Below are 6,747 nucleotides of genomic sequence, written 5' to 3' on the forward strand. Positions count from 1 at the left end.
AAACTACTAGCATGCATGCAATCCAAGCGAATCCTACAAGTACTTCTTCCTAAATATCGGGTGGTGACTTACCTGGTTGACGCGTGCCCTTTTTCTAGCGTTTCTTTGCCCATGAAGTGTTCAAAAGTACTGATTTCTTTAAATTAGATCCTTATTCACGTAGAAACAGTATTAGAACTGGACCTGGGACAAAAATCGGGCAAACAGAAAGCAACCGGGCCAAATTGGTCGTCCCACGTGCGCTCACGCGCCAGCAGTGCGCTGGGAGTGTGTGGTCACGCGCGCGGGAAGGCACCAGTCGTAGGCTGCACGCGCGCCTACCACACGCGCCCGCCTCTGCGTAGTCGCCGGTCAGCCGGTCAGGGCCGGTCTGGTCGGCTCGGCTCACGTTGCGGTTCGGCCTGGCTTGCAGGCGACACGTGTCAATGCCTCGCTGGAGCTGCATTGCTCCAGCCGATGGTCGACGCGTGTCCGGCGCATGTCGCCGCCCTCCGCCGCTCACCGACAGACTTTTTTTTTTTCTTTCTTTCTTTCTTCTTTCTTCTCAGCCCTCTGAAAACCGAAACACAGTCCTCTTTTCTGATTTTCATATCTTTCGATCCGTAGATCGGATTGACATGATTCCTTCGGCAAAGTTTTAGATCGTGTTACGGGCTACATCCTCGTATTTTGTTTTTGTAATTTTTGCTTGACTACCGGACGAGTTAAGAACGTCGGAAGTTCGCTCACCGTTCTCGGACGACTCTCGGATCTCCGCCTTCAGGTTGAGATCTCGGCCAAACTTCTTCACAAAACATGCGTAGAGTTGTTCCTAAATGAATATATCAAGATTTCAGATCTTGATTCACAAAGGAAAACCGTAGATCTGAGAAAACGTTCAAGATCCTTACCTTGCGGGTTTTCTGATTTCATGATGAAAAATGGGACTCCGGCCACCCACATGCTCTTTTCCCTTCTAAGAAAGTCTCCCTGCATCATGATCTTCACCGGAATAGACTCCAACGGTAGTTTTAGGTGAGTCTTACGGCGGTTCATCCCTTCTCCTCTCTCTAGGTTCTCTCTACCCCTTTCTCTCACTATTTTTCTTTTGCAGGACTATGGATGAGGTTTCATTTGGACCCCTTACGTGGTTGGAGGGGCAAATTTTTGCCCCTCTCTCGACTTTTCCTATTTTTTTTTTCTTTTTCTATTTCTATTTCTCTTTCTTCGGGTATTACACTACTCCAATCTTATTCAGCATGTGAATTAGGTGTATCCACATGAGGCTAGGAAGGGTAATTTCAGCATTGATAAAAGAGAAAGATTTGACTAGTCCCTTCTAATGTCAATTCTTCTTTCACAATATTGTTGGATGTGTGCAATATCCATAAAATATAGTTACCAGTTTCTTTCGATCTAACTTATCAATTCGTTATCTAAAATTTCTAATAGTAAATAATTTGTGTAGGGTTATTNAAACATGCGTAGAGTTGTTCCTAAATGAATATATCAAGATTTCAGATCTTGATTCACAAAGGAAAACCGTAGATCTGAGAAAACGTTCAAGATCCTTACCTTGCGGGTTTTCTGATTTCATGATGAAAAATGGGACTCCGGCCACCCACATGCTCTTTTCCCTTCTAAGAAAGTCTCCCTGCATCATGATCTTCACCGGAATAGACTCCAACGGTAGTTTTAGGTGAGTCTTACGGCGGTTCATCCCTTCTCCTCTCTCTAGGTTCTCTCTACCCCTTTCTCTCACTATTTTTCTTTTGCAGGACTATGGATGAGGTTTCATTTGGACCCCTTACGTGGTTGGAGGGGCAAATTTTTGCCCCTCTCTCGACTTTTCCTATTTTTTTTTTCTTTTTCTATTTCTATTTCTCTTTCTTCGGGTATTACACTACTCCAATCTTATTCAGCATGTGAATTAGGTGTATCCACATGAGGCTAGGAAGGGTAATTTCAGCATTGATAAAAGAGAAAGATTTGACTAGTCCCTTCTAATGTCAATTCTTCTTTCACAATATTGTTGGATGTGTGCAATATCCATAAAATATAGTTACAAGTTTCTTTCTATCTAACTTATCAATTCCTTATCTAAAATTTCTAATAGTAAATAATTTGTGTAGGGTTATTAATAGAGGGGAGTTAGATATTTTTATTCGTTAAAAGTTTTTTTTTTCAAGTAATGGGTTTTTTTTTTTTTTTTAATAATTAGTTACTGTTACATTGTCTTACTCATAATTCAAATTTAAAATGAAAAACAAGAGTGAAACCATTTTATTTTATAATTTCGAAGTACTAAAAACACTACATTATTCGGAACATAAGACTTCCTTCAAACATTCGACCATCTTATTTATTTTGAAAAGTACAACAAAAGAAAGTCTAAAAGACAGAGGAATTGAAATGACATAAGTTGTCTTCTTGTAATTAAGGTTGTCTATTACTTTGAAGTACTTTGGCAATCAACAATCCATGGGACAACATAAGGAGATGAACACATTTTAGGGTTCTGTTTTCCTGAAATGATGGGTTTCACATTCGTGCATTGATATGTAATAGGACCTTTTATTCCATTGTAACTAAGGTCAATATCACCGACTTTTACTTCGTCACATATTAAGTGACGGCTCCAAATAAGTTTGATTGCCACTAGAGTTGCAGAACTTCCTCTAATGTTCTTGAAGCTCACTTTACTAATCTTAATTTTGTATGGAATTTGAAAATTAAAATGAGACAATAAATTTCTTTAAATGGGTTATTTGCGAAGAAAATAAGGAAAGCTTCATTAAGAACTTTGAGAATGTGTTCAATACGTGTCGATTGCACGAATTCCACAGACAATATTCTTGGTCTATGAGAATAGGGTTGCTAACATTGACCATTATAATGTTCAAAAACTGCATATCGGTGGCGGTGCCACTAGCAGCAGAAGCTGGCCACGTTTTGATCCTGACACCATTAGTGGTGTTAATTATCATGCAGTTCTTTACTATGATACCTTCAACAGGTTCTTCGTTTGTGTATTTTCCCAGACTTCCTATGCTTATGCCATGCCCTGGTCCGCATGTCACGTTGGTGATTTTAATTTGTTTGCTTTTATTGTTAAGAGAAATGCAATCATCTACCGTTGCAATTTGGGACATTGTGATTGTGATCCTATTTGATCAACCGATGTGTATTCCATCAGTGTTAGGGATTATTTTCTAGTGCAATTATATTGATATTATGGAATGTGAGGTTGTTATATGAGGACGTTGACATGGAAACTCTTGCTATCAAGTGATGTTATTCTCTTCATGGTTGAATTGGTAATGAAGTTGGACCTCAAATTCTACGCATTTTGTATAATCAACCTCAAATTCTACACGTTTTGTATAATCAAATAATATTTTATGAGAGCCAAAAATTTGAATAGAACACCATAAAATTGAAAACACTAAAAATTTAAACTTCTCTATTTGATATTTGATTTTTTCACAGTTAAATCAAACTTGGTTGTTTAAAGATTACCCTCCGAAAAATAACAACATTTACAAAATTATAAATGTTAGAACATTAGAGAAGACATCTAAGAGGCCCTTCTAAAACAACAACATGCATGAGATTGAGAAAGGAAAGCCGAAGACATATTTGCTTACCATGGGGAGTTGGGCACAATTTATGCGTTTATGGTCATCATTCTTTTCCCAAGCTGCTTTTCCTTGGTCATCAAAAACTCCTCCACTTGATAACGTCAATCTATCGACGTTTGTAAAAGTAATCCAATTATCTCTGTAAAGTTTTTTTTGGTGCCTGCAATGTTCCGTGAAGTTGAAGTTCAATTGGGCTCTTACAAGGTCCTTCAAAACTTCCTTCATTTACTTTAAAAATCCCTCTCAGAATAACAATGGCACTAGAACAATTAAACGTGCATGCATCTTTCCATGCATTTGTTAATGCCTACATTTCACAAGTAACAAAAATTAGCAAACAATTGATCAACTCAACAAGTGATAATATTGATTCATATTGCATTTTTACCTTCGTGATATCAGTACCAGGCACTATGTTACTATATATTTTCAAAGGAAAAACTAACATCAGCACGAGATTGAACGTCGACGATAAATGGTAGCAACCAAGAAACTCGATTTGATAGTACTCATGGTACCTTTGTTTTCTTTTCTCTTTTATGTATATCATTTGAAAACTAGTGAGAGACATGATGTTTTCTTTATATATCAATTGAAGAATAGGAAACAAATTTGGATAGAACTAATAGAAGTTATGAGGGTGCTATCTCCCTCCTCTAATCCAAACATAAATTGATAAATTGATAACTAAATGTTGTTTATTGTTTCTAAGTTGTTTATTAATGGGATATTGCAATATTTCTCACTCGTTTTTGAACAGTTGAATCTCAAAGAAACTGAGCATCGGCTAAACCCAACAAAGTACTTATCGTGGAAGGAAACAAGCTTTGCCGCACAAACTTAGTGAAACATTTTTATTCATGACTTCATTTGTTAGAGAATGTTTTCAACCTAAAATCCTTAAAAATAACACTTCAACACAAAAAAAAAAGAAAAAAAAAACACAAGAAACTAAATTAAGTGTAATGTCTCTTGTTCATGATTTGAACCAAAATTTTTAGTATAAATTTGAAAATAAATAAAAATTTAAAAAAAAATAATAATAAAGAGANGCCAGGCACAACGACGCAATTATCAGGGGCATGCTCTACCACTGAGCTAATAGCCCATTGTGTGGGCCTCCTGCTGGGGCCCGCTATGCCAAAAGCGAGAGAAACCCCATCTCTCTTTCCTTTTTTCGCCCCCATGTCGCCACACGGGAGTCAATGTAAAGGGTCTCCTTTCATCTCCATGTTTTATCATTATTGTCCCATAGGGAGAGACTTCTTCAACCATAAATGGATCGGACCATCTTGATTTTAATTTTCTAGTGAATAATTTTAGTCTTGAATTGAATAGCAATACTCTTTGTCTCTTATAGAACGAACTTTGTTGTCATGTCAATTTTTTATTTTTTCTTTATACATCTTGGCATTTTCGTAATCTAGGTCCTTAAATTCATTCAACTCATTAGTTGTATTCGCCTCAAGTCTTCATCTGCAATATAATCAAAATTTAACTTCTTTAATGTCCAAAATGTTTTATGCTCCAACTAGGGTAGATAGCACGCCTTCACAAAAACTAGCTTGTAAGGGGACATCCAAGGGATTTTGAAGGTTGTCCCGTATTCCTATAATGCATCATCCAAAATATTTTTAATTTCTCAACTATTGGGTTGTACCATTTTTTTCCAATATATTTTTAATTTCTCGGTTGGAGACCTCTGTTTGTTCATTGGGTTGTGGATTATAAGGTGTTGTTACCCTATGTTTTAGGTTCTATCTCTCTAAAAAACTATTCATCAATTTGTTCATAAAGTGTGATCCTTATTAATGCCCTTAGCACACCAAATTGAGTGAATATGTTTCTTTTTAGAAACTTGAGTACCTTCTCATTGTTGGATGGAAAAAAAAAAAAAAAAAAAAAAAAAAAACTATCCTATGTAAATGCATAAATAAAAACTAATTTGGTTTCTTGGGGTTTGTTACCCGTCTACCCTTCTTTGTGAGTTTCCTTTTCCTTAATTTATTTTTTAGGTTTTTAAGCTTGAAGAGGCAATGCCTTTCTTTTACTTCTCCATCTAAATAAGGCTTGAGTTTCTGAAGTTTGGTTTCAAACCTGGTTCAAACAAAAGAAGTACGTCATGCTAATGTGCCTTGGATGATCCACATCTCAGGATCAGGCGCTGATGAGCACATTGAACTATCCATGTGGCTGAGAGCCCTCACAGGCCAGGCACAACGACGCAATTATCAGGGGCATGCTCTACCACTGAGCTAATAGCCCATTGTGTGGGCCTCCTGCTGGGGCCCGCTATGCCAAAAGCGAGAGAAACCCCATCTCTCTTTCCTTTTTTCGCCCCCATGTCGCCACACGGGAGGGAATGTAAAGGGTCTCCTTTCATCTCCATGTTTTATCATTATTGTCCCATAGGGAGAGACTTCTTCAACCATAAATGGATCGGACCATCTTGATTTTAATTTTCTAGTGAATAATTTTAGTCTTGAATTGAATAGCAATACTCTTTGTCTCTTATAGAACGAACTTTGTTGTCATGTCAATTTTTTATTTTTTCTTTATACATCTTGGCATTTTCGTAATCTAGGTCCTTAAATTCATTCAACTCATTAGTTGTATTCGCCTCAAGTCTTCATCTGCAATATAATCAAAATTTAACTTCTTTAATGTCCAAAATGTTTTATGCTCCAACTAGGGTAGATAGCACGCCTTCACAAAAACTAGCTTGTAAGGGGACATCCAAGGGATTTTGAAGGTTGTCCCGTATTCCTATAATGCATCATCCAAAATATTTTTAATTTCTCAACTATTGGGTTGTACCATTTTTTTCCAATATATTTTTAATTTCTCGGTTGGAGACCTCTGTTTGTTCATTGGGTTGTGGATTATAAGGTGTTGTTACCCTATGTTTTAGGTTCTATCTCTCTAAAAAACTATTCATCAATTTGTTCATAAAGTGTGATCCTTATTAATGCCCTTAGCACACCAAATTGAGTGAATATGTTTCTTTTTAGAAACTTGAGTACCTTCTCATTGTTGGATGGACAAGTTATTGCTTTCACCCACTATGACACATGTCTACAACTACTATAATATATAAATTCCCATAAGATGGTGGAAATAGTCCCTT

At 36.9% G+C, this 6,747-nt stretch overlaps 1 long non-coding RNA gene and 1 pseudogene across 2 annotated transcripts; both read right to left on the reverse strand.

Annotated features, from left to right (window-relative positions):
• Window positions 1–547: 547 nt before the first annotated feature.
• On the reverse strand, window positions 548–1,575 carry LOC111787558. Of its 2 annotated transcripts, none has more exons than XR_002814005.1 (2): window positions 1,555–1,575; window positions 548–811 (listed from the first exon to the last, which is right to left on the reverse strand). It is a non-coding gene; the product is annotated as an uncharacterized LOC111787558 (long non-coding RNA). The 2 variants fall into 2 exon arrangements; XR_002814004.1 differs by lacking the exon at window positions 1,555–1,575 and adding an exon at window positions 891–937.
• Window positions 1,576–2,428: 853 nt separating this feature from the next.
• On the reverse strand, window positions 2,429–6,009 carry LOC111787777 (annotated as a pseudogene).
• Between the last annotated feature and the right edge of the window lie 738 nt (window positions 6,010–6,747).

This window comes from Cucurbita pepo, chromosome LG02, assembly GCF_002806865.2.
Source record: "Cucurbita pepo subsp. pepo cultivar mu-cu-16 chromosome LG02, ASM280686v2, whole genome shotgun sequence".
NCBI classification, from domain to species: Eukaryota; Viridiplantae; Streptophyta; class Magnoliopsida; order Cucurbitales; family Cucurbitaceae; genus Cucurbita; species Cucurbita pepo.